Genomic DNA, 27,804 nt, shown 5'->3' on the forward strand with positions numbered 1-27,804 from the left:
AGACAGTGTCGACCCTGTGTAGAACAAGTCAACCTTTTCGGGCTTCGGCCGGTTAATAAATATCTCAGGTAGGTCAGGGGGGGGGGGATAGATTTCACTTTATTCAGCCTTCTTTTCATTACTAGATGCAGTACAGAGTGACAAAAATTTCGTTTCAAGTAGGACGTCGAGAAATTGTGCACAGCCATTTTTACGGCATTTTAGTGAATTTGTGCGGCCTCAGATGTTTACGTAAAGCGTGTCCTGCTTGAATGCATGCGGGAAAAAAATAGTCTTGCTTTCTAGAGAGCTTAACAGTAGAGATATTTGCGTAGCCTCCTCGCCACCGTTGTCTGTTGTCATTTCCCAACAGATTGTTGCTGACCGAGATAATCAGTTTGTTTAACGGCTCATTTCAATCGCTTCAAACATGACTGCAAGCAAAACGCGTTTAATTAACGGAGGGGAATGGATTGGTTGATCGAGGCCAGTGAGCGATAGTTATGGAACAGGTGTATTTACATCAAGTCAACACTACAAGAAAACTAAAACAGTGACGCAATTGAACTGAACCAAGTTTAGCTCTTCGTATTGCCCGTATTGATTCGTATTGGTACAAGGTGGGACACGTATTTTTTGCGAGCCCCAGCAATTCGCTCGTGAAGCAATTCATGACAGAAAATACGCAAGACGTGCCAGGGTCCTCTGTAAGGCAGGCATTAAACACTACTACTTCGAAAGCATATCCGCGTGGATTGCCCCCTCCGAGTTCGCCTCCAGAGCGTGTGCATAGATAGAGGCGAACAAACAGAACCCAATTAAACAAATTCACCATGACGGAAGAAAGGTATAGCTCATGCAAGAAGAAGCAAAAAAAATGGTACAGGTGGAAATCAATCACCGCAAAATTGTCCTCGAAAGGCTTAGCTATGATGGACGATGTTGTTACGAGGGCAAACAGCCAGATATTTGACAAGCCGTACGATCCGCGAAGAGGAGACAGGAACGGCAAGCCCCTGTGGCCATACACCGGCTACGATTCTGCGAGCTTGCCAGCCCTCACACAAGATGCCACTTCTGTGCCCGTCTGCTGTCCTTTGCTCTGTGAGGCTCTGCTGACCTGGAAACGCTTCGTCTGCTTTCCACCCGCTGCGCGATGCCTGCTTGTCTGCTTGGTGTTAGCAAACAACCCTCTTCTGCCTCGCTTTTGTCGGCGGCATCGCCTTTGAGAGAGCTTTGTACGCTTCGGCACACAAATGAACGAATGTTGAGCCCGCGCCGAGGAAGCGTCCTTTTTTCAGACTCACAGGGCGAGCCCTTAGCAGCGGTTGCATGCAAAGACTTCCGGGAAGCTTCTTTGGAACACAAAAGGGCTGTGTCCGGGCAATCCCGTGAAGTCGTTCCTGTTTAAGGGATGGCCGATTCCGAGCAGAAAAGGGGAAGTGAAGAGTACCGAGTATTTGTGGGGAGCTTTGTTAGTTTTTTGGGGGGTTTTTGAGGAGTAACAGTTACTAGTTTTGGCGAAATGTTTACTGAGGCGCTAGGTGGCGCTATGTTTCTTGAAGATGTGATAACAAATGACTTTTTCGTGTTGCTATTACTTCTTGCAGCCGCCAGTGGCATCTCAGATAATCCCCGAGAAAAAAGAATGGGCCGTTTCTATTGTAAGTGCTTGTGCAATGGCCTTGTGCGCTTGTTTAGTTGTGGGCAGTTGTGCCTCCGTCTAGCCAGAGCAGATGTGCGTGATCAATCTGTGGACACGCCTGCCACACAAAGTACACTATGATCGCCAGTCTTAATCAACTTAGCCACGCTGATTCTTCCTTATGAGCCACTCGCATGGTATTATGGGAACATAGAATCCATATGATATGAAAAATGCATGGTAATCCATATGTCCTGCTCATTTTCTACCCATGGTTCTCATACTCTTTCTGTATAGTTCCCAAATGATAACTATTTACAGTGGATGACTTTAAACGGTGTCCGTATGTTTCTGTATGAGTAGTCCATATAATCTAGATCGACTCCATACGCTACATGTGTCTCCATATAATTAATATGAAATACGCTATTGCGGTACTCATCATGTGAAAGGTTTAACTAGGGTGATCCCTGAATCTAGGACACTTGAGAATCAGTCCACGTGTTCTTGCTTCAGGCCGTACCACGAACGCATCAACAATGAGCACGGGCGGCGCTAGGACTTCGCGAAACTATCGGCTCTAGTCCCTCGGGTTGTTGGTTCAGAAAACGGTGCTTATAAAATAACACGTGCGCTGTGAGCTCATCAGTCATTCTGCAGGGAATGCTCCGCGAATACGGTGGTGAGGAGGCTATGAGCATAGGCAGGACGTTAGTAGAAAAAGGCACATTTATGATGTGTTTTTAATAAGCCTCTATATATAAAAGCAGATACGAAGTCTTCAGAACCCGCGCTTTCTGCAGCGCCTCAAACTTAACCAGGAACTGTAGCGGCGCTGGCATCGCCAGCGGCACTGATGAAGATGAAGTTTGCGCGACCTGCCTCGCGCAGAACAGAACGCTCTCATTGTGTCATGTCACGAAGGAAACAAAAAGAACAACCAGCTGGCCGGCAACGATAACAGCCAGCTCACCAGCCGCGGCTGCCGGAATTCCAATAAATGTGGATCGCCATCCACATCTGGTGACACCGGACGACATCCCCGACGCACGCAACGCCGCTCCCACCGGCTCTGCGCTCCTACCCGTCCTGTCCCTCCACTTGGCTTTGCCGCTGCACGCCCGCTGTTCGAACCCGGCATCCGGCAGCTTTTCGTCGCCATGTACGCGCCTACCACCTGAGCTCCTTCAGTACTATCAGCGCTCCTTCCTTGCTCGGCTGCCTGGCCTGCCCGCTTTTTAAGCCATGGACCCCATTTTATGGCTAACGCTGCTGGACTTGCACTTTCATGTCAACAACGTTTCCAGCCAGCTGCTGCGCTATCAGCACGCCAGCCGCGAACTCCCACTTGGTCTCCTGGCACAGCTGCGGTTGCCGCCTCTCGGCCCCGACATATACGCCGATTTCAAGGAGTGCCTGACGGCGTATTTTGGCTTGGTGCTCGCGCCGATTCTCTGCGCTCCTGTTCCCGACTCAGCATCTGCGGCGCCACTCGCCTCACCACCCCTGGCCGCATTCTCTACCGGAGCTGCTTCGGCTTTCCCTCCGCCTGCTCCAACGTCGGCCCTTCCCACATCGGTCTCTCCACTATCATCACCACCGTATGTGCCCCCCCCCCCCCCACGGTTCGGCTAGTGCCACGCGAGGACGCGCCAGTCTCTTCCCAACCTTCTCAATCAGCTCCCTCCAACTACACCCCGGTCTCTCTCAAGTTTGCTTCCCCGGCCCCTATGGACAGCCATCCCCCTGTGACCTCCCGTCCCACGGCGTCTCCCGCCCAGCCCTTCTTCCCAGCTGTGGCGCCTGACCTCGGGCTATCACCGACAGCACCCTCTCTCGCCCCGGCCCGGACTCGCTTCTAGTCCCAAGTTTGCCTGCTCCGTCAAGCCCAATCACAGTGAGCACTACCGTCATTCCTGTCGTGAGGCACGCATGCACGTCACCCCAGGGACTTGACGCGCCTAACGCGCCACACGCAGCGCCTGCCACACATCCCTGCCCACCTGGCCCCTTCACTAGTGCCTGTGCCTCCGCAACAGACGAGACAGCCCTACTGTATCCTTCCCATTTGTTCAACTACGACCCAGACTTGGTTCTTGTGCCCCAGCAACCAGTCCCACTGCCACAGTGAGCTCGTTATTGCATAAAGCCGCTCCCCCTCATCGACCATTTCGAACACTTTCCTGCAAGGCAGACCGAGTCCCACGCAGCAGACCTCCAGCCCAGTGTCGTGTGCCGTCTTTTCACCAGCGGCTGAGGCATCCTCTCCTCTTCTACGGCAGCGGTTTCTGCACGCCATCCCTTAGTCTGCACCCGCTGGGCCAGTGCAATGCCCATATCGCCCGTAACTCCCGCCGCTGGTGCATTTTCTGCAATGACATTTTCTGTCCCGCATCAATCCCACTGGCGGCCCCATCAGTATACCTTCCGACTGCGGCACGCCTAGTTCGCCTCCTTTTCCTCGACTTCTTCCGCCTCTTCCTTACGTCATCATCCTCATTCTTTGGCTTCCCTCGCCCATTGCGCAGCAGCCAGGCTCGACCGCCTGAGTTTGTTTCACCCGCCCGGAGGCCTTCATGAACTTGTGTCCTGGACTTGACCCACCAGTACAAATTTGTACATACCGTTTTTTTTTCTTTTCTTTGTCGCGCACTGCGCAAGGGGGGGGGGAGCATCTGTAGCGGCCCTGGCATCGCCAGCGGCGCTGATGAAGATGAAGTTGGCGCGAACTGCCTCGCGCAGAACAGAACGCTCTCATCAACCAGCCTGGCCAGCAACGTCGACAGCCCGTTCCGGCGGCTCACCAGCCGCAGGGGACTCCAATAAATGTGGATCGCCCACCACAGGACTACTGATGAAAGCGGTGCAACTAAACTAGGACAACAAAGGTACACGCAAGGCAGTCTTCTCATTATTTAACTCGGCTGTTTTCATCTGTATCTTGCTATGAACAGACTAGCCCAAGTCAAACCTTTAACCTAACCAATATTTTATGGTCTGGCGGTGTCACGGATCTCCCCGGAGAACACTCGGACCGCAAGAATGGACTAGGCGACGGGTGTACCCACACAAACGCACATTTAATACACCCTACATGGCACACACACTAGAACACAAAACTAACAAAACTAACACAAAACACAAAGACTATAAATACGCACCACCCGGGCACACTGCTACTAGCGTCTACTACTAGTGTTCTACTATTAGCGGTCGGCGCTCGTGCTCATGGTTGCTTCGGTGTGGCGGCGGCATTCTATGGATCCAGTAGGCGGCGCCGAGGCGGCGTTCGCCGTGCTTTGGCTGGCGGCGTCCGACGTGCTTGGGATGGCGTCGCTGGCTGCGTCGTACAAGCTCCAGGTCCAAGCGCCCATGGAGGTGATGCCGGTGTTGTTGGCGTTGGGAGCACCACCCGGATGGGTGGCAACAGCGCTGGAGACACCCCTGGCCGTAGCAGGTGGTAGCGCCCTCTGTTGACTCCCCTGAACGGGCTCAGGCACGGCAGAAAGTCCACGATGCGGAGTCGTAGAACGCGAGCTCACCGGAGCAGTAGCCGGCGTCGCTCTCTTCCAGCCAAAGTGACCCTGACCCGTCGGAGCCTCCGCTTCTCTGCTGTTCCCCCCCCCCCCGGGCCTCGCTCTCACTCGCCCTTTTATAGCGCCGGTGTTAGTCCACGTATGTCTTGTCGTCGTCTTCTTCTCTTCTCCACAAGTCATCTCTCTCCACCTCACCGAATGCTTCTCCACCAATCATCTCCCTCCACCTCACCGAATGCTTCTTCTTCCTCTTTATTCTTCGGTTAATTCGCGTCGTCTTCTTCACACCTTTTTCCTTTAAGATTTCATTTAGGCTCCTTAATATATGTGACGAGGGCCCCCTCTCTCATGAGTTTTTTCATGAAAAACTGCTCCCGTCATAATTATGTTCAAGCCATCCAGCCAACCGACTATCTTCTGTGGCGATTCTGAACCCAGCACACACCACACCGCGGATGTCCAGCACACACCATGAGCACGCCAGTAACATAGCACACCAAATTACGTTTTCAGAACACTAACACAGCACTGCCGCTGTCCGTTAAGAGTCCTTAATAAACATGTTCGTGTTCACAACACTCACCCTTGTATGATCACATAACACCAACAATAGCAACAACAACAACAAAATAAAGCACAGAGATGCATTAACACAACGACAAGATACATCCCGGAGATACCTGTATACAAGTCTAATTTGCAACATTAGACCTCTGTTTTGCCTGGCCCATCCGAAAACGTCTCCCCCTTGATTTGGAGTAGAGCTGTAATCCTCTGTCTGCATTCAAATTGGGCTTCTTCAGTACCTCATCCCCTCCTGCGTTTTTCTTCCCACAGAACGTGGGCACCTCGGCAACATCGCCTGTTTCCTCGGCCACTACCGAACAAGCTGCCCTTGGGGCGTACCGTCGTACGGGACCTCTTTCTTTATATTTCTTCAACATGTTTGCATGGAAAACCTTCTTGGAGTTTTTTATCAATAACTCATAATCCATGTCATTTTTCTTCTGCGTCACAAGGTAAGGGCCCTTCCACTGCATCAGTAATTTATTATGATCCGTGGGTAGCAGGATGAGAACCTTGTCCCCCGGATTCAAAATTCTGTGAGTCTCTTGTCATAGTAGCCCTTATAGCGTTCGCGCGCCATTTCCAGGCCTTGATGTGCGAGCCTGCATGTTTCTTCCAACTTGTCCCGCAACTCAGGAACGTATGTGTAAGTTGTCTTGAGATCTGATACAATCTCGTTATTAGCCCACAGCTCCTTGAGTATTGTAAGTGGACCTCTAACGGTTCTCTCATACAACATCTCAAAGGGCAAGAAACCAAGACTCGTTTGTGGTACTTCGCGGTAAGCGAACAAAAGAGCTGGGAGATATCTATCCCAATCAGTAGGTCTCTCCTGCACATTTTCTTGATCATGTTTTTGAGGGTGCCGTTGAAACGCTCTACAAGCCTATTACACATGGGATGGTAAGGCGTCGTCAGTAACTGCCTCACCGACAAAAGGCGGTTAACCTCCTTCATTAGCTCCGATGTGAAGTTCGAGCCCCAGTCACTCAAAATTTCCCTCAGGAACCCATAACGCGAAAATATTTCCACGAGACCCTTCGCCACTTGGATACTGTCAATAGTTCTCAGTGGAATAGCGTCATGATAACGAGTGGCCACGTCCACCAGAGTAAGCACATATCTATTGCCTTTGGCGGATACTGGAGAGATTGGCCCCACTATGTCAATCGCCACTCGCTGAAACGGTAGGTCGATGGCTGGCATCTTGTCCAGAGGTACGGGACCAACTCTTCCCTTCGGAACTGTGCCCTGGCACACGTCACATGAGCGAACAAAGCGCTTAACGTCACTCTGAACACCTGGCCAAAAGAACTCCTCGGTGATCCTAGACACCGTTTTTTGAACACCCTGGTGTCCGGCCATAATGGTGTCATGTCCTAAGCGCAGCACGGTCTCTCGCATATCTCTCGGTAACACCAGCTGTTGGACCCGCCTTCCTGAACTAAATATGCATTCCCTGTGCAGAAGACCATTTACCAATCGACACTCGAATGACGTCCGACTCTTCTTTCTTTTCACTCTTTCCCCGACTCTTTCGAAGCAAGCCTTCAAGCTCGGGCCTTCCTTTTGCCTAATTGCAATTTCGCCTGGTGTTACGCTCAGGCACATCGTAACAGGAGCAGAGAGCGGACGCTGCGTTGCTCGGGTTGTCGCTTGAGCGCTTGTCTCCACTGCCGACGAAAAACTGACTGCACACGTCTGAGCTGTCGCAAGCCTTTCCTCCTTTGGATGTTCTTCACCGTCGAGCATCCTCCACTCGGGATCGGGGTCTTCAACGCTTCTTGCACCCGTAATGTTTCCCAAGATGAGATCGTAGATGGGCTGGTCTACGCATTTTACCACTACCTTCCCAGTATAATATGGCGTGGACACTAGGATCCTGGCTTCAGGAAGGTACCTTACTGTGATATCTACAAGAGTGACGGTCGACACTTCCCCTGTAAGATCCTCGTCCTTCACCAGGCTTCTCCGAACCAAGACTGTGTTAGCTTCGCTGTCTCTAAGCACCAATATAGGACGGTCCCCTATTCGCCCAACCACCACTGGCATTGCCGCTTTCGACTTGGGTGTTCCACTCACTCACTCATTTTCCAGCGGCGTTTGCTCTCCTTTCAGCTGCGGAACTTCGGGTGACGTGGCAAGTTCTACCCTAAAGTCGACAACGCATGCTGCTCGGTCCTGAGTTCTGTATCGGCACTCATCCAGAGTATGCCCCCTCCTCTTACAACCTGGACACACAACCTGTGTTTTTTGGGCAGCACTACTAGTCCGAAAGTCAGCTGCACGGTGCCCCAACTTGCCGCAGAGAAAACACCTTACTTGCGCCTTAGATGCACGGCCACATGCTCTTGGTTTTGCCGCATTTGTCTCTAGGGCCTTTTGGGTTTCCTCCTTTGCCTTACTCAAATTTCTTAGCCCTTGAGCCTCGAGAAATTTGTCCGCATTGTCGGCGAACTCTTCCAATGAACACAACTTTCTTTCAAGAATAGCGCTAGCTTTGAGCTGCAGCACGCTAAAAATTGCTCTGTGACCAGCTTGTCGCGCACCCCTTCAAAACTCTTTTCCGTGTTTGACATATCAAGCAGCCTATCAAAATAGTTGGTCAGCCTGCAGGAAAACTGCTTCGCGATTTCCGAATCCTCAGGTTTCGCGGTGCGAAATCTCTCATGAAAACCCTCTGCCGTAAGCCTGAATCTTTGGAGGAGTGCCTTTTTGACTTTCTCGTAGTCCATGGAATCAGCAGCAGGCATCCTTCCAAACACATTGAGTGCCTCTTCGACAAAACACATGCTTAATGCCGTGGCCCATTCACTGCGCTGCTAGCCTTGCCCCAAAGCTATCCGCTCGAATCGTTGCAGATATGCGTCCAGATCATCTCTTTTGTCATCGAAAGGAGCCATCAGCTTCCTTGGACAAATTCTGGCCGGTCTAGGAAATTCTCTACCCGCTAAGGAACGCTGATCACTATCCGTGATCTCCTCAGATCCTCCCGCAACATGCGCCTGTTTCCACAAAAGAAACTCCTTCTACCGTTCTATCCTTCTAGCCTCTCGCTCTTCTGCCTCACGAGCATCTGCGCGTGCTTGCGCCCTTTCCTCTCTCTGCCTCTTTCCCTCCTCCTCATAGAGATGCATCGCCTCTTCCTTGCTTAACCCTGGCTTGAGCGCCAGTTCTAACGTTCTTGCAAAATCCATCCTTCCTGCCGTCGAGAGATCGAAAAATCCGAGACAAAGCAACAAAGAAAAAGAAAATGTGTCCTGGCACAGGCTCGCACTTATCTTTGTCACGGATCTCCCCGGAGAACACTCGGACCGAAAGAATGGACTAGGCGACGGGTATACCCACACAAACGCACATTTAATGCACCCTACATGGCACACACACTACAACAAAAAACAAACGAAATTAACACAAAACAGACTATAAATACACACGACCCGGGCACACTGCTACTAGCGTCTACTACTAGTGTTCTATTATTAGTGGTCGGCTTTCGTGCTCACGGTTAGTTCGGGTTGGCTGCGGCTTTGTATGGATCCAGTAGGCGGCGTCGAGGCGGCGTTCGCCGTGCTTGGGCTGGCGTCGCTGGCGGCGTCCGACCTGCTTGGGCCGGTGTCGCTGGCTGCGTCGTACAACCTCCAGGTCCAAGCGCCCATGAAGGTGATGCCGGTGTTGTTGGCGTTGGGAGCACCACCCGGATGGGTGGCAACAGCGCTGGAGACACCCCTGGCCGTAGCAGATGGTAGCGCCCTCTGTTGACTCCCCGGAAGGGGCTCAGGTACGGCAGGAAGTCTACGATGCGATATCGTAGAACGCGAGCTCACTGTAGCAGTAGCCGGCGTCGCTCTCTTCCAGCCAAAGTGACCCTTACCCGCCGGAGCCTCCGCTTCTCTGCTGTCCCCCCCCCCCCCTGGGCCTCGCTCTCACTCGCTCTTTTATAGCCTCAGTGTTAGTCCACGTACGCTTTGTCGTCGTCTTCTCTTCTCCACCAATCATCTCTCTCCCCCTCATCGAATGCTTGTCCACCAATCATCTCTCTCCATCTCAATGAATGCTTCTCTTCCTCTTTATTCGTCGATTAATTCGCGTCGTCTTCTTCACACGTTTTTCCTTTAAAATTTCATATAGGCTCCTTAATATATGTGACAGGCGGGCGCTCCTGAAAGTCACTGCACCTGAAATTGTGGGCTGAAGGCTCCACACTGTAGCGGCTAACGATACCGCATCAGTAAATCTGCTTCGTCTTTTTCTTCTAAAATCTAAGGACTGATATTAACTTCTGCAGAGCGAGCGTCAATTTTACCGCAGTACTGCTTTGCGTAGGTTTAATTAAATATTCTGATTTTCATAACCATGTACTTTAGGCCGAAAGGTGTCGTGTGTCTTTGGGTTCAGTCTGTGGGCAACAGTTCATGATGGGGTGTAACAATGAAATCCTATGCAAGAGACGCACCTTCTCTTGTGGAGGTGCTCGAATTACAATAATAAAATGCTATTTAAGAAGGAGCAGTGATTTAAAAGACATCCAAATTGGCAGAATTCATGACACCGTCTATCAGAATGGGCCTCAACCGCATCCTTATTTCCTCTAGTTTTCCGTAGCTATCCCCCACACCCCACTGAACTCACCTCACCCGATAGCCACCAAGATCCTTCTTCAAGTTAAATTTTTATCTAGTGTGAAGAGTTGCAGAATGAAGAAATTTTTGAGTGGCAATTAAGGTTTACATTTAGTTAACATTTTGCTAAGGTAAGCATTGCAGAAGCGTGCATGAATCTGCAAAAATGCGATTTCTTTTTCATTTCAAAGTTCTGCTCTGCACTGCATATGTTCGGCAATGAGGCACGCAAATTCAAACACGACAATAATTACGGTGCCGCAGGCCATATAATTATTCCTCTGAGATGGACTTCTCGCAAAAAAAAAAACTACGCGCGGCAGCGGAAACAGAGCGGACCATTTAAGAAAGTTATAGATACGCCTTGTACACATGATCTGTTTCGTTTTTGCTTTCAGGAGGAAGCTGGCGGTTATATTAAGATTTTATATTTCGGAGGCAGACAACCTGACGGCTGGAACGTTTAATTCGCAAGGGTGTCGCTCTCACACAGCTTGAAGGTTGAAATGTGCACTTTTCTGCTGAGACGGAGAATCCAAGCTTTTCCTGAATTAGGCACTGAAAGCCGGTGACTGTCAGTTTACTGGGGTCCTTGTGTGAGAATACAGAAGAAATTAATTAAAATTAGGGCACTTCTTCAGCTCCGTCTTAACGGTATGAATTGATAACTTAAATTCTCTGTTTAACATTCCTACATTCCTGGGAGTCCTTATTCTACTCCTGGCGAAATGGCGCAGTGGTTAACCAATGCACCACTGTCCTGCGATGGCAGGTACTGCCATCAGTGCGGATTGCGCGACTCAGGTTGCTCTTCCCAAGCAACTTTTCGCGACCACTCTTTAATTTACCTGCGGCCTGCCACGGTGCGCAGTTTGCTCGTAATCCGGTGGGCAGGTTGTGAAGATGCCACTAGGATAAGTGAAAGAGGTGGCCCATCTGTCTCCTGGGTTGGGGGAAATCCGACTGTGCGGCCTGCTCGTGCACTCCCCTCCCCCCCCCCCCCCCGCCACCACCGGATACGGGCCGGTGTAGTTTCGGCTACTAGGCTTTATTCCGGTGCAACGCCAGCTGTGGGGATGGGTATGGCTGGGACCCATTCTCTGGGGATGCGAACCCACGGGAGTTGCAGCGACTCTCCCGCAGCTGTGAGGGCCAGTTGAGCCCGTGAGATCCAATGCCTGAGCGAAGGCAGGCCTGGCTATATTAGTAGGCTGGACCCACGGAAGGCATGTAAAAATTGCAAAAGGTTTTCAGATGATGCTACCTCCCTGCGCACGCGGTGGCGTGCACGTCTGGCTACCGACGCGCCGGTTTCTGGTTCCAGAGAAACCAGGTCCGCGCGGGGGTTCATAGTAGCCGGGCTGTAACCGACGCCTCTGGGAAGCGGTTTAAGGCCGGCCGCGGTACCGTAAAGGCCGTCACGGGACGCCGAGGAAGGGGGGTGTAGTACGACCTGTGCAAAAACCGTCGATGTTGTGGAGTAACGGCGGAGTAGGCCCAGACCATCTCACCCTAAGCCACGTTATTGTTATGTGGGTCCGGTCAGCCCTGTCTTGAACACTCCCTCCTCTGTAGGTGTGGAGCAATGTAGGGGAGAAAATAACTGCATGGTTGGTTGGATGGAAGCACAGGTGGGTCCTCCCGGAAGTGTTAGGTTAAGCCTCTACTGGTCGGATCACACCACACATACTTCCGGTGTCTGATAAACCGCGACAAGCACTCGAAGGCTAGCAGCTGGGCGGCCCGAAACAACCCCTGTGAGTCGGAATAACCGATGACCTGCTCTGCGGTCGGTACGGACTGTGGAACCAGGTGTCGTGGAGGGGCCCCAGGTAGCTAACCCCGTCGTAGGTTCCCCTGGCTTTGGCGGACGGGGCCCGTTGCGTTTGGTGGGTGATCGGGCATCCCGTGATTGGGGGCCACAATCTCGACGCCCTCCCTGTACTGGCCAGACAGGCCAGTAATGGAGTTGAGACATTCGAAGAATCCGAACGAAAAACTCGCTGTTCCCATTCCCCTCCAAATTCCCATAACCCATTTATCCAACCCCTTCTGCTACTTCCCAGGGGAGATCAGGGGAGTCTCCCCGGGCCCGCTTCCCCGGCTGTGGGTCGCTAAAGTAGCATTTCTCTATTGATTTTTTTCCACCCTCGGGTGTCAAAATCTCTATGGCCCCAGGACCACGTCTTTTATTTTATTATTGGGATTATACCTGCGATACAGTAGTGGTGCGGGAGAGGCCATTATTCTTCTTTATTTTGTTGCCTTAACATACTATGCATATATATGTCTCCTAGGTTGCTTCTCTGGGAATTTTTCCCGGATTGTTCTCTCATGCTCAACGATGCCAACGCCGGATTTTCTGCGACGCGAGCTCATCATTGCTATCGCAATAATTCTGGACTCAACCGTGAAGGCCCGTAAGAGTCGTTTACTAGCTATTCGCCGTTCGTCAGGTTGAAGACAGCTTTATACAAAATGGCAAATGGAGAAAATTCTTTTACTATTCGTTGCACTGATAACTCGTTACGAATGCACTATTTCTGAGAAGAAAAAAAAGAATGATACCATTTGATGTTACAAATGTTATATAAGTAGTAAAAAGTAGGAAACACGAGAGACAAGATTACAAAAAAGGCAATGGAATGAAACACATATTCGTGATCTATATAAAGTATTTACGGTTTGTGTGAATTAAGGCGAAGAGAATAAAGATACATTTGTGAGCTTGCGAGATTATTTGAAAGTCTAGGAACTGCATAATCTCACAGCTTCCATACTTGATGCTGACAACGTTACTTGTATAAAAAACAAGGGGATAATAAGTTAAATTCGAGAACTTTCTATTCAGTAGGATGACTGATAGTTAGGTGAAACTGCGTTCACATGCTTCAAGGAGCTCTCAGCCTTCTAAGCAAAACCCGTAGGTAAATAAGTAATAAAACTTGGGAGTATATCATTCTTAACAGGAATCAGCAAACCCTCAACTGAAGATCGAAGCACGCGTTGACAAGCCTAGAAGCGGTAAGCGTCCTTTTGCCTGGAAAGGGGATCAAGGAGCGCTCAGTGTATTCAAAGGCGTAGATGGAGCTTAGCGATCGTTATATGTTGAGGAGTGCGGTGAAAGAGGAATAACTGTATTTTTTTTTGTCTGGGCATAAGCTATCCCTAAGAGCCGCAAAGTTGCCTGTGCCCGGTAAGAGGAAACCTTCGCTTAAGGGTGGCCGGTTCTCTCTTTATAGGGCTAGATTTGGTGCTTATGTCGGCATTTTTCACTTATAAAAATAGAGAAATAGGAAACAACGCCGCCTTGCTGTCCACGTGGAACACTATAAAAGAAAGCTCACGCTTTCGTGGCCGCTGAGAAGACAGCTATCTAAAATAACTACAAAATGGCGCTTTCTACAACGTACTATCTTAGGTGTAAAAGAATGTGACTCCATGCTTCATAATCAAAAGAAGAATTGCAGCACTGGTTTTGCTGCTGAATGATATTGAAAGAGCACGTATGAAATGCCGCTCGCGCACGGGTACCTCGAGCGGAATAAGTATGAACCTCGAAGATGCAATGAAATAAATCTGTAAGAAGAAGGCATAAACAGCGCTCGAGAACCAACTGATAAATTATGACAAACAGTATCCCTCGACAGCTGAAGACGATTACCTTTCCCACAGCGTGTACTTCGCTCTTCATCTTTGATGCTGTAATGTCCCACTGAAGGCGCACTGGACGGCAGACAGTTCTAAAGTATCAGTTATAAATTGATAAACGCTTTCGCGTAGCCAAAAGAAATGAGAATATACGTGCGTGCTCACATTCCCCAGCTAAGTAAGAGAAATGCCTTAAGGGACTCGTGGATCCGATTCCAAAGAAGAGAGTTGCAAAGTTAGAAGTGAAACTTCATTGGTGATCCAAAGCTTATAGCTGTACAATTTTATGAAAACTTGCATCATAGCCCACACAATGTGTTTGCTGTTGTATTCTGATCTTTGATTACGTTATTTTGCATCGTTTTCTGGTATATGTGATTACGTGTGCAGGATTTCCTGGTGTGTTGACATTATGTTGGCCTTCTGTAATTTAAATCACATTCTATATTAATGCGATACTATTTAAACAACTCCTTGATTGCTTTAGAAGGCCGTGGCATCGTCAGCACCGCACAAATTTGAAAATCTCCGGACTACAATGTTTCAGCACCTTCCACTGGATTATCACAAAGAATTATTCCAACTCGTCAAAATAATTCACCTTCTTCTACCGCTAGACCCACTGCATAATCCGCCTTTTCCCTGGCTAATCCCCACTAAGCAACCTTATTTCACTCACCAATTGGCAATAAGTTCCCCAAATCAACGCACTAATTCTCAGTTATCTACCGTAATTCACTCTAATTCTGACTCTTTCATCCTAATTCATTTTCTTTTTGGGCCTACATTCAAAATTTTTGCGGCCCTTTCGAATTTTGGTGTGGGCCAAATTGCAATGCTATCGCGTTTCCTTTTTTAACAATGTGATTAGCAATGCACCCAAGTGTTCTTGCACTGCGGTAACGACGAAAACTTTAGCTTTAGTTTCAAAACATTGAATTCTTCAACCTTTTGCTACTCGTTTGGACGAATTTATAAGGAAGATTTAGTTACTGCCAACGACATGTCACCTGTCGTACCCAGCAGGATGCCTGCGACCAAGTCCTACTAGCTATTTATTCCTTGCAACGAGAGCACCTCCAGCTACATAATTAAAAACTTGCATGACACCGCACTTCACTGAATATTGCCAAAAAATTGCAAGGTAACAGTGACATGCAAGCGCCACCAAGCGATGCTAATAGATTAAGGATTTTTCCGGTCCCTCTATAAAAAAAAGTGAGGTGAAGTGTATTTTTCATTTAGTAATAATAATAATATTTGTTTTTTGTGGAAAGGAAATGGCGCAGTATCTGTCTCATATATCGTTGGACACCTGAACCGCGCCGTAAGTGAAGGGATAAAGGAGGGAGTGAAAGAAGAAAGGAAGTAATAGGCGCCGTAGTGGAGGGCTCCGGAATAATTTCGACCACCTGGGGATCTTTAACGTGCACTGACATACGTTAAAGATCCCCAGGTGGTCGAAATTATTCCGGAGCCCTCCACTACGGCGCCTATTACTCAATAATTTGTCAAAGTGAAAAAACTGTAATTTAATTGGTAGGGCGCTTGCCGCGCGTATCGGAAGCCTTGTCTAACTCCACAGACGTGACTTTTAAATATTACTTTGGCTCGGCTTTCATGTTTACGTTAGGCAAGCAGATTTTAGAGCTTCTAATTAAGAAGCGTTTTTCCAAAGTAAAAATGAAAGAAAAAATTCAGTTCACAGCCTGTCACGCTTATTGAAAGCCGAGTGTAATCCCTGAACGCACACGCGGTCATTACTTTTTCTCTTTTCTAGCGCGCTTTTTTGCAGCATGCCACCAAAAAAAAAAGAAAAATAGCAGAAAAGCCGCTTTCTCTCGAGACCCTAAAGCCATTTGTAAGTAAGCAAGGCATGCATAAGAAGAATGTTTCAAGCTCGATTGTTATTCGTCCAACGTTAGAGCACCCTAGCCGAGTGATCAAAGCCCCGTGCTACAGCCCCTTTTGTTCATTCGCCCAGGAAGAGGGGACAAAACAATGCGCCAAGGGTCGAGCACACTCTTTTGAGTGGCCTCTAAGCCAGACATTCCAGCGACACGGTCTTCTCGCTCCAAAAGGATCCTTTCGTTGCTTCACTCTTTCTCCCAGTTCGGGAACAAAGACGCGACCAAAGGCGCCGGATGGGATCGAGGACAGAGATTAGTACTAGAGGACGGCCTTACTTCTGATATCTGCAGCTTTTATGTTTTACACCAACCAGCTTAACAAATTATGGTGAAATGGTCCGGCGACCTTCATAAAAGGCACAGACCAAAATAAAATGGTACAAGAGCGTAATGAATGCCCAGAGAGGAAGCTAATAGAGAACAAAAACTGGAAAGTTAGACCTTTAAACTTGCCAGATGGCTCGTTCATTTTTCGAAAATAAAAGCAGGACTTAGAGGCTTAGCTAGGGACTCTTATCCAAGACAAAAGGACAGCTTCGCGGAGGCTTAGAAAGAAAAATTACTGTGTGCCTGAACTTTTTCTCTGTTTTAACTCTACAGAAATTCCAGCACAGAAGAAAAGAACGAGACGGGTTCTTATTAATGCTCTCTAAGGACCTACGGGTCATAGGCCTCTGCATGCAATGCATTTCATTATTATTGAACTTCACTTGATTAAGTTCGAGAACAAACGATTTCTTCGGTTCACCACAACAATGCGGCGATAAGAATATTAGAAGAGATGGCTACACGCACAGTGGTCCCTAAAGCGGTGTGCGCATCACCAAGTATTCAAATTAATTTTTACGTTAAAAAAGGATGGTGTATATGTGTAGTTAGGCCAAATAGAAATCAGGTGCGTTAGCGTCTCAGTTTTCACTTTGGTTTCGGTTCGAGCCTCGGTTTTCAAGGTTCTCGATATTCATAGATCGCTTGGAGTTCTCATGCTTGCTTAATCCCGCTCAGCACGGATTTCGTCATGGTACGTCCTGCTCTACGCAGCTGGCTGAGTTTACATATGATCTAGGACTTGCTATTGATAAACAGAAGGTTATTGTAGCGATAGCTACATTACGGTAGCATTTCGAGCCTTCAGCGTGGCGTCGTCGCCACCCTGTGGCTGCGCCGCCACGCTGTCGCGTGGTTGGTCACGTGGTGTGGAGCAGCTGCCGACAGCGCGGCGCCGTGGCTGATCGCGTGGCTCGTCATGTGGTTGCTCACGTGACCAGTCACGTGGTGCGGAACAGCTGCTGCTGTAGGCGGCTGTCACTCGGCCAGCTGTAGCTATCGCGTCACTCCAGGTTTAACCAGAGCTGAACCATATCGCCACTTTATATTGCATTTTTCTCTATCTCCAGAAGGCATTTTATGATGTTGCACAAGAGCTCCCTGTTTCTAAATTACGAGGTTACAAATTTCAATTAAAGGGTCACCTTGGGGACCTGAGTACCTCTCCATACGACAGCAGTGTGTAGATGTTGGTGGTCGCTCCTTGAACTATGGTTCTGTCACTTCGGGTGCTGTGCTCTAAGGCCGCTTCTTATTTTGTTGTTTATAAATGATGCCAATGCTGATGTTATATCCTGGCTCAAAATTTTTGCAGACGACTGCGTGATTTATAGAGTGGTAGGTAGGTAACTTCACGTGCAAAGCCTGCAGGATGACTTAGACAAGATAGCCGTGTGGTGTAATAACTGGGACATGACTGAATACTAAAAAGTGTGTACACGTCACCTTTTCGAGCAAGCGCTCTTACCCTTCTTATATATACGCTAGAAACAATGCAGCCTTGAACAAAGAGCAGAATTATTAATACTTAGGCGTTTATCTTACTCTTGGCCTGAGGTAGTCAAAGCATGTTAACTAAATCGTAAAGCAAGCTGCTGGTATATTAGGTTTGTTTAGAAGAAATTTTAGCCATCTTCCAAAGCATCTCAAAGAACGCTTTACTCGAGTCCACGCGGTACTCGAGTATGCGTCAGTGTGCTGGAACCCGCGCACTCAAGAACTTATTGATAAGGTGGAGAAATTTGAAAATAGAGCAGGCCACTTTGTCCGTGGAAATTATGACAGGACATTCACTGCGCCATAAATAAAAAGCAACCTTTAGTGGCCAGACCTTAAACTCGAAGAAACCACAGATTAAAAATTTAACACAAAAGTTTCTATTCCTAGACTGGTATAGACAGAACAAAATATTTCAAGCCGCAGTTCTATGCTTCGAAGCAAATGCGTTCACAGTTTAAAATTTTATGAATTTTCTTTTGAAAGTGACGCACTCCGCTGTTGGTTTTTATTTTTTTTTCTGAGAACAGTTCATGAATGGAATGCTTTGCTGCCACATATACTTAATGTGTAACAAATGAAGCTTTTTATCACGCGTTAAGTGCACGATTTCCTGTTTTATGAATGTCAAAGTGTCCTTCTTGCTGTAATGCCTACCGTGTGTGCAGGTACCAAATAAATTTAAACAAAAATAAATCCCGCTCCTGGCGCAGTCATGAAGCGGTTAAGCGTTGCGCCACTGCCCTGCGTTGGCGGGTGTTGCCACCGGTGGGTCTTGTGCGACCCAGGTTGATCTTCCCGAAAAACCTCTCGCCACAAATTATTAATATAACTGCCCCCTGCCACGGTGCGCAGTGTGCTCACAATTCGGTGGGCAGGTTGTGACAACGCCACTAGGTTGCATAACCTAGGCGGCCCATCTGCATTCTACAGGGGACTTCTCTGGCTTTTTTTCGTAAATGTTTCGCCCACCATGAACACCGCCAACGACTCTGACACCGGATTTTGTGCCCCACGAGCTTCATATTGCTGTCCCGTTAATAATCTATTGACAACTCGTTAGTACCGGCTATTTTTAGTTAGGCTACAATTTTTAAACTGATACGTTTTTTTATCAGAGTTAAAATGAATTTTAATAAGCAGCAGGTCGCCGACAAATAACTGTGGAAGAGACGGTAGCGTTTCAGAAGAAATATATCACAATTATCTATTTACTCATGAACGGTACGTCGGCACCAGCTTTAATAAATTTTTACGAAAGCTGGTCTCACAGTTGGTCGGCATAACCTTCATCTCCGGGAGAAAACTTGCATCCTATACCAAATCCTAATGAACTGAAGCTGCCAAAAATAATTGCCAGAAGGTTTAGGCTACTCTTAATTGATAAATTACGTCTTCTCTAGAACAATTCTCGATGTGTTGGGACAAAGTCAGTGATATCCAGATATGACTTCGGAAACACTGTACCACTTATCAAATATTTTTCGTGTGTGGACTACTGAATGGAACCTTCTGAACGGGACCCGTGCGGGAGGGGTACGACCACTCGACAAAATGCGGAAGGCAAACCGCGTAAAACTACCGTATTTTCCGGTGTATAAGACGCACCCTTGTATAAGACGCACTCGCCATATATGAAGGCTCTCATTGAAAAAGTTGGTATATAAGACGCACCCGTGTATAAGACGCACCCCAATTTACCCACTTAGGCTAGTCAGGGTTAATTAAACACGCTTGATCGACCATCGCGAAATGAACCATGGGTGGACTCATCTGATCGCATAAAAGCTCCGTAGAGCTAAATAAAGTTATCCTACCCACCTACCTACCTATCTGTGAGAAGTTCTTGGTTTATGGTTTATGGGGTTTAACGTCCCAAAGCGACTCAGGCTATGAGAGACGCCGTAGTGAAAAGCCCCGGAAATTTCGACCACCTGAGGTTCTTTAACGGGCACTGACATCGCACAGTACACGGGCCTCAAGAATTTCTCCTTCAAAGAAATTCTAGCCGCCGCGGCCGGGATTGAACCCGCGTCGTTTGGGTCAGCAGTCGAGCACCATAACCACTGAGCCACCGCGGCCTCCTGTGAGAAGTTCTTAAGCAACGCTAAGTGATCGCAAAAGGCAACACTCACGCCATACCCGCCCACGTTTTAGCAAAAAAGAAAGGAAAATACGACGAAAGAACTCTCCCATATGTCCATAACAACATTTTATTTTTACTTAAAACCATCGAAGTCTTCATCTTCGGATGCGCTCTCAAAAAGCTCGCCCATTTCTGGAGGCAACGCGGCTGAAGCATTCTCTTCATACTCAGAACCGCTGGTCTGATTGTCGTCGTGCTCGGTTGGCGATGAAGCTAGCAGGCCAGCCTTCCGGAACCCTGCAGTTATGGTTGCCACTCTGACAGCACTCCAGGCCTCATGGACCCACTTCGCAACTTCGCTGTAAGAAGCGCGCCTCATGCGTCCAGTTGCGGTGTAGCTGTGCTCGCCTTCCGTCATCCACGCCTCCCAAATACGTCGCAAAACAGCTTTAAAGCTGCGGTTGACGGAAATATCCAAAGGCTGTAGAACCTTCGTCAAACCACCGGGTATTATTGTAGGGGTACAGTTCTTCGCCTTGATTTGCCTCAGTGTCAAGTCAGTAATGTTCGCCCGCATGCTATCCATAACCAGAAGGCCTTTCCGGGAGTGAAAAAATCCATCCGGGCGCTTCGAAAAGCACTTTTCGAGCCAAACTCCCATCATTTGCTCATCCATCCAGCCCTTCTGGTTAGTTGTGACAATAACACCAGACGGAAAGCCTTCTTTTGACATCGTTTTCCTTTTAAAAATTATCATCGGCGGCAGCTTTGTTCCGTCAGCACAGCACGCAAGTACGACAGTGAAGTGAGACTTTTCGTGCCCAGTTGTTCGTACTGTGACAGTCTTATCACCTTTATGAGCGACACTTTTTGACATAGGGATGTCAAATGTTAGAGGCACTTCGTCCATGTTTACGATGTGGCTGTCGATGATGTTATTCTTTTCGACTTCCTTCTTCACAAATTCATGGAACTTCTCCACTTTCTCTCCGAAATCGTCTGGTAGTTGTTGAGACATTGTCGTTCGCGCTCTTGTTGACAAGGCTTTGCGCTGCATAAATCTATAGCACCATGACGGCCCACCAACAAAATCAGCGGCCCCGATTTCACTCGCCAAAGTGCGTGCTTTCAAACGCAACTGCAAGGTTGACAGAGCCCTACCTTGAGCCCGTTGTTCAAGAGCCCACTTGAGGAGCCGGTCTTCAAGTTCAGGCCACCGCGCCTTCTTCCCGCGGTCAGCCTTCTTTCCGCTCTTCATCGCCTGCAGTTTGGCGGACGACTGTCGCCACGTGCGAATCATCTTCTCGGTGACGTCGAAATGGCGGCCCGCAGCCCGATTTCCGTTTTCGGTAGCATACTCGACCGCAGATAATTTGAACTTTGCGGTGTAGCTCTTGCGCAACTTCTGTGGCATACTGTAGTAAGACCGAGCACGACAGGTGTAGGTAGTGGAAAACACACGCCGAACTCACCAACACAGACGTAATACGTACACGGTTGCGAAGTTGCAAAGAATGACTAAAAAAGAACGCCGGCTTGGCTTGTCTTGACAATGTCGAGAAGCGCGACTGTCGCCATCTTTGGGAATTTCACATTACTTTTGCTTGCGCCTCCGAAACGACCGCGTGTTTGCGATTCTGGAAGTCGTCATCCCCGCCGTTTCATGATAAAGTTCACCTAAAAAAATGTTGCGCACGGCGGTCCCCCTATTGAAGTATTAACCGCGCTACTACCGCATCATTGGTAGTGATATTTTTTCGGTGAAAAAAGCTTGAGCATGAACCTGAGTAATTTCTGAACCCGCAAAAAAAAACGAAAAATTCGCATATAAGACGCACCCTTGTATAGGACGCACCAGCAAGATTTTTGGAAAAAAACCGCGTCTTATACACCAGAAAATACGGTAATATATGCGATAAACAAATCTAAATACACCAAGACTTCCCAATATATCTGAAGTAGGTGGAATCATAGTAGTCAAATTGAAGAAAGTAAATGCTGCACAGATTACATTACATTCTCTCTTTTTTTGAAAAATAATACCTCACTGGAACGCTTTAAGGGCGGGTGTTGTCTCAGCTTATGATGTCCGCTCCACTCAATTGATCAATAATTTGTAATTTTTGGTGTAACTCTTGCACTGCGCTATTTATGGCTTGTATAACATGATCTGAAGCTGAGAATCCTTCGTTCTTATAGTCATCATGACTTCAATTTTGTCTGTTTTCCTGCTCGTGAAGTTCTTACCGTTATCTTTACCCGCTCTTCTGGTGGAATAATTTGGCGTTCCAGGATATGCTGTAAATAAATAAATAAATGCATCATGGCTGTCTGTGGCTTATTCACCACGGAGGCGCACAAAATGGTTCCTAATATAGGAGGTCGGAAAAAAAAGCGCGCTGGCGGAGAAGCCTCTTAAAGATGCCACTTTACCAGTATTTCGAGAAAGATGAGAAGGCTGCGGAAGTAGGAGGTGTAAAGAAGTGCGAAGTTTGTGTAGATTTTTTGTTGTTTCTATTCTGTAGGCAATGCACTTTAGAAGATGGCGCTCAAAACCTCCATAGTAGTTGGCAGTTCGACGTTGAAGCGCAGTGCAGTAGGTGGGGGTAGAAGGTTTTCTATTTCACGTCCTTGTTATTTGTGAAAAGACATTTTAATCAATGGAAAATAAATGTCAGATACTCATTTTTGTTCTCACAGAAAAGGGGTGTTGTCTATGCTAAGTAAGTCTCTTCCCCGGGTTTCTACTTGGACGGCTTGCATACGGTGCGCGAATTAGGTGAGCCGTAGGTTGCACAAGCAGTAGACCTAAGCGGCGTGCTGTATACTTCTCTGGGCACTGCACCACAGGGAGAGCGAACAGCGTTGTTAAGAGTTTCTGCCTCCATCGCTAATGCTATATTCCGGTACGTATGGCTCGCATAAACACTAAAAGCACGCGACTCTAATCCTACGTCAAGCAGGCACTTAATGCAGCTACGCATTCGCAGAGATCTTGGTCAACGAGTTAGCCCGCAACATCGTCGGCAGCTCAGCACTGACACGTGACTTTACAAATATTTACAAGTAATTGCGCTCCTAAAAAAATGGTTACCGCAGGCACTTAAAGAACTCACGTGCGTGTAATGCAAAAACAATGCAACTCGATTCCAATTCATTCGATTTCCACTCTATTTCTATTCCGATGGTATTTCAATTTTATTCCAATCTTCTTCCCATTTTGTTGTAATTATTTTCCATTCCTTTCCAGTATGCACATTTGTAAGCACTAGAAGTGACTAATACTGGTGAAAATTTGGCACTTTCTAGTCTTTGATGACGTGAAACCATTTCTACCGATGGCGAGTTTTGTAACGCCGCATATACTTTTGTCGGAAATTTCGTTGCTCTTACACAGAGGCAGCAGGTTCAATCAAAAATGCACAAATTTGGCGGGTACTCGAAGGTGGTGATTTTAATCACTGAAGAAGCGGCATGTGATCTTCACACATATGTGGAAACCAACCCGCACTCAATAAAACAAAAACTTCAGTAAAGATTTTTTTACTTTTATGCAATAGGTTTCGTAAGAACAAATTGTAGCTTCCGTTCGATTGTTTTCTGACCAATAGGAAGGCAGCATTTTCCGGTACCAAATCCTCCCCTCTCCCTTCGGAAACCAGCTTTCGGTAGAGCAGGATAGCGCTCAAGCGAGAGTGAATTGGACGTATAGGAACGCCGGATATGCGTAGAGTGCGACTTGAACGCAATCGAGATCCCAATGTGGCAGCGGTATAAACCAACTCTATGTGAGAATGCAGCGCTCAATTGTACCGAGGTTTGTGCAGAGTTTTGAATTGCTCTTGGTTTTACCCGCCGCGGTGGCTCAGTGGTTAGGGCGCTCGGCTACCCGGGTTCGAACCCGACCGCAACGGCCGCGTTTCGATGAAGGCGGAACGCAAAGGCGCCTGTGTGCTGTGCGATGTCAGTGCACGTTAAAGATCCCCAGGTGGTCGAAATTTTTCCGGAGCTCTCCAATTTGGTACCACTTTCTACCTTTCTTCTCTCAGTCCCTCCTTTATCTCCTCCTTTACGGCGCGGTTCAGGCGTCTGTCGATATGTGAGACAGATACTGCGCCATTTCCTTTCCCAAAAAACCAATTTTCTTGATACCGAGTATCTTCATAGCTTTTCAGGCTGTTATGCACAGAAATATCTGCGCAGGCAGGAGACACTTGAAAAAAAAAGATGTAGTCAGCTTGACTGCCCCGCAGTCCCCAACGGTGCAGTCGGCAGTGCAGCAGCACGCACATGTGCCTGTATCCTGAAAAAACTAGCTGTCAGTACTATAACAGTACTGAACGACATTGATGGTGATTGAGAGATGCTGAATAGTAATACAAATGTACTAGTATATTGAAAGGTATAACAATTGGAGAAAGGACTTAGTTTTCAATTTTTATAACAATTGGAGAAAGGACTTAGTTTTCAATTTTTAAAAATATGATCAATTAACTAACCTCGAGCACTGCACAAAAGGATCAATATTCGCAATCTGTGATTTGTTTAGCAACGCAGCGAGTGCGTAAATAAATCGTTGCTTATCCTAATTAGTCTTTGGTAGGGAAAAAATCTATCTTTTTGTCGACGTGTTGAATGTGTTAAATTTCTTAGCACTACGTGTGTGCGTGTGTTGGAGGCTCTTATCATCATTACGCAACATTCTTTTTTATCTAAGAGAAATAGTCTGAGGTCTGAAAAAAAAATTAGTTGCCACACTGCCACGTAACTGAACAGGGGAATAGAGTTCTCTAACAGAATACTGAAATTCAACCTCATCGCTCCTTTTTGTAACATTTTGCAGCGTCAGCAACAATAGCCGCTCGGCGGATGTTAGGCGCACAGCTCGTGCGCCACGCTGTTCTCTTCTAAAGAAGAAACTGACGTTCCGCTCCAGCCCCCTGTCTGTGCTGTCGCAGCTTCTCAGAGCTTGTCGGTGTTGGCGTTTCTCTGCAGTCTAGGAGCCAGTTACCAGTACAACTGCTACGTGACACTAGTGGAGGTTGTGGCCTCGACGCCACCTTGCGCAGAACCCCTCTAGACAGCCGCTCATCGAGTACAGACAAGCTTCCGCCTGTATTTACGCCTGTCTACCGCAGCAGCCTCTGCTGTCCAAGGACTGGCCCCGGCGTTTGGCGTCCTGCACGATGAGGCGCCCACTCATCGACTCGTTTAGAGTGCCCCCATTGCATAGGCTAGCGCGTCACCCTTGACGTTCCAGCAACCTCGTGTGCCGGCCAGTATCCACAGCGCCACTTTTGAAGACGTTGAAGACTGGCTCTACTAGTTTGAGCGGGTTAACGATTTCAGCCAGCGGAGCCCTGCAGAGAAGCTGCGGAACGTTTATTTCGCACGCGAGGACGGAGCCAAGACTTGGTTCAAGATCAGGGAGGCCGATATCAAAGCTGAGATACCTTTCGCCGGCAGGTCCGATGCACGTTTGCTAGCACGGACCGCCGGAAACATGCACGGCGCCTGCTGGATGCTCGCGTACGAAAGCCTAATGAGAGCCTTGCCATGTTTGCCGAGCACGTGACCCACCTTTGTCGGCGCGCTGACCCAAATATGACGGACGATGCTTTCACTGTCAAACTCTTGGAATCCGTGATGGAACTGCGTGGCGCTACTCACAGTAAAATAAACGCCTTCCATCCCCAGAAAAATGTCCAGACCGAGCGCTTTAAGAAAACTCTCGTCGACATGCCGTCCATGTACGTCGACGTTCAGCATCGATCTTTGGGTGATATCCTCCCATATATTACTTTCGCGTATGACACAGCTAAACGAGAAACCAGCCGGAGGGCGCCCTTCTGTCTATTGTGCAGCCGCGGAGTGTCGACAATATTGGAAGCAATGCTGCCCCATGAAGGCCGCGACTCCGACGTTGGCGCCAAGGACTTTACTCTTCGTGCAGAAGCTCGAGAACTTGCCAGAGTGCACATCCTGAACCAAAAAGGCCATGACGCCCGGCATTGCAACCGCAGCCACAGACTGGTCACGTTTGGACGACAGAGTGTGGGTACGGACTCCCGGTCGACGCCGCGGTCTTTCTGAAAAAATGCTAAAGCAGAACTTCGGATCAAGCAGTACTTCGGGCTAAGCAGTACTTCGGCCCTTACAGAGTGTTCCGTCAGCTAAGCGACGTAACCTACGAAGTTCTTCCTGAAAGGGTTTCCTGGACTACTCGCCGTCAGCAGAGACCAGAGGTCATTTATGTCGCGCGGATGAAGCCGTGCTTTTCACGAGACATTTAATGGCTAAGCGCCGCGCGTTACGCAGTTTTGAAGCGAAAGCTTCACTACGCTAAGTTTTCAAGAGGGCAGCGTCAGTGCCGTCGCGTTACATGTCTCACGTGGTGTCACGTGGAAGGTCATGTCACCTACTGACGTCATCACAATCTGCCCTCCGTGGCAGGTGGCAGCTGCCCTATCGAGCATCGGGCATTTCATCGATGGTCTACAGACAATCCGTTCAGCAGTGTGTGTTGCGTTTGTGAACGCAGCTATGCAAAGGAAGCTTTCGCTTCTCACCAGGGTTAACCAAAGTTTAAACCACAGCTAATTTTGTTTTCTATTTCTCCTATTTTCTTGTTAACTCACCGGGCCGATGCTTTTTTCAAGAGGGAGGGTAATGCCGCGTCTGCAAAAATAGCCAGTCGCCGGCTGCTCGGCACGAAGATCCTGCGCCACACTGGCACGTGGCTCTTGAGAAGAAGCTGAGTTTGCGCTCCTGCTGCCGCTCTGTGCTGTTGCAGCTTCTCAAAGGTACTCGGTGCTGGCATTTCTCTGCCGCCCAGGAGCGACTTACCAACTTCTACGTGACAATATACATTTTCGTTTTGTTTGTTTGCATCGTCGTAACCTAGATGATTTGGCCTTACTTAAGTTCCGGTTTAATTAATGAATTTTAAATTAACATTTTTACAGGCATGACGGAAGGAATAGTTTTTGTTTTCAATTTTGGTGTGCTTAATGAGAGATTACTAGGGTAGCTATTTTAAACATAATTGAATGGAAAGGAGAAAAAACTACATGCCGCCATTGGGATTCAAACCCACGACCTTCGAATTACGCGTCCAGTGCTCTACCAACAGATCTACGGCGACGGCTGTCCAATCTTCTGTTTTGTGCTTTTTTATGTATATTGTAACCGAACCTTGAGAGCGTTCACAAGCGCCACCCTCTTCCATAGCGGCGGGCCTAGGAAGTCCTGCATTACCACGAGTGCTACATCTCAAAGTGGTCGAACGGCGACGGCGGCAGCTGTGCAAGAACTCTTATGCTACATATGGTATCAAGAGAGCCAGAATCAGGGCCCTCGTTTGCTAGTGTGCAGACAAGGGAAGGGAAAAGAGCGTCTCTGTATGGCATACGCAACGGGAGCAAACACTCACCTGAAACCAAGAATCATAGGGGATTTTTTTTAGTTTATGATATTCATCGATAGGAGATTACTAGGGTAACTGCTTTAAAGAGAATTTATTAGAAAGGACTGGGAAAACAACCACTGGCCGCCGGTAGGACCCGAACCCACGACTTCCAAATTGCGAGTCTGGTGCCCAAGACACTCAGCTACGGCGAAAGGCTGTCCAATCTTCTGCGTACCCTCCATATACCCCAGAAAGCAGAAGATTGGACACCCGTCGGGGCAGCTGGTTTGGTAGACCACCGGAAACAAAATTCAGCTATCGTGGTTCGGATCCTATTGGGAGTGTGTAGCTGTTTTTAATCTGTTTTCTAATTAAATTTCTGTAAATTAATTACTCTGTTATTCTTCCATTGGTGAGCACCACAAAAGAAATCCCCTATGCTCCTTGTTTCAGGTGACTATTGGCTTCCGTCGCGTAGGTCCTCCGTAGCCGCTGTCTTCCCTTCCCTTGTCCGCTCAATAGCTAACGACGATGAAGGAGAAAATATGGGAGCATTGGCGTGTGAGAAAAAAATTC

This window comes from Amblyomma americanum, chromosome 10, assembly GCF_052857255.1.
Source record: "Amblyomma americanum isolate KBUSLIRL-KWMA chromosome 10, ASM5285725v1, whole genome shotgun sequence".
Lineage (NCBI taxonomy): Eukaryota > Metazoa > Arthropoda > Arachnida > Ixodida > Ixodidae > Amblyomma > Amblyomma americanum.